The sequence below is a fragment of the Colobus angolensis genome, unplaced genomic scaffold, assembly GCF_000951035.1.
Source record: "Colobus angolensis palliatus isolate OR3802 unplaced genomic scaffold, Cang.pa_1.0 Scaffold208, whole genome shotgun sequence".
Classification (NCBI taxonomy): domain Eukaryota; kingdom Metazoa; phylum Chordata; class Mammalia; order Primates; family Cercopithecidae; genus Colobus; species Colobus angolensis.
The window spans coordinates 341,202-342,193 of NW_012115244.1; positions in this window are offsets into that span (position 1 = coordinate 341,202).

A 992-nucleotide genomic window follows, 5' to 3' on the forward strand; every position below is an offset into this window, starting at 1 on the left:
ACTCCGTCTCAAAAAAAATAAATAAATAAAATAAAATAAAATAAAATAAAAAATAAAAACAAAAAAGAACATTCCCAAGTGGGAGCAGAGAGCATGAAGACCTTCCACCAAGAAAAAGCTTGGGGTGCCATAGGTTGACTGGTTCAAAAGAAGATACAAAATAGCCCAAAATGAGGATAAAACGGGGAGCAGAGCCAGGTTCAGAGGAGGAAATCTGGGTTTTACTCTGAGCATAACGGAAAGCCACTGAGGGGTTTTAGGCAGAAAACAGTGCTGTAGCCGGATTTTAATTTTTAAGGGTCATACTTGCTGCTGGTTGGAGCACGAATCGGAGAGGGACAAAAATAGGGATAAGGGAACCCAAATAGGAAGGTTTTACACAGATCCAGGCCAGAGACAATGGTGGCCTAGACCAGATAAAGTGGAGAACAGATGAATTCAAGTGATATTCTGGTGGTATAACTGATGGAATTCACGGGCGAACTGGGTGTTAAGCGTGGGGCTTCACTATAGTCACATTCAGCTTTTGCCTTTGAACAGTGGTGCCATTTTCCGAGATGGGAAAGGCTGAGGTTTAAGCAGAAAAATGAAGAGTTCCACTTTAAATATGTTAAATGAGATGTTTAGGTGACACCCAGTAGATGTCAAGAGAGCAACTGGATATATAAAGTAGATTTGGAGGAAAGACCTGGGATGGAGCTGCAGATCTGGTGGTCGTCCTAATACAGGTGATATTTAAAAATCATAGAAATGAATGACACTGTTCAGGGGAAATGCATCAGAAGATCACCCAGGCCCTGTCCTGAGGAACTCAACACTTAAGAGACTAGATAGAAGAAAAAAAGCAGGCAATGAAATAGGGAAAAATCCTACTACCATGTTTCAAAAAGGAAAGAGTAGCCAGTCCAACAAATGCTGATTTGAGTAAGAGGACACTTCCAGTGTTCCATGGATTGGGTAGGATGGAGATCACTGTTGATCAAAACAAGAAA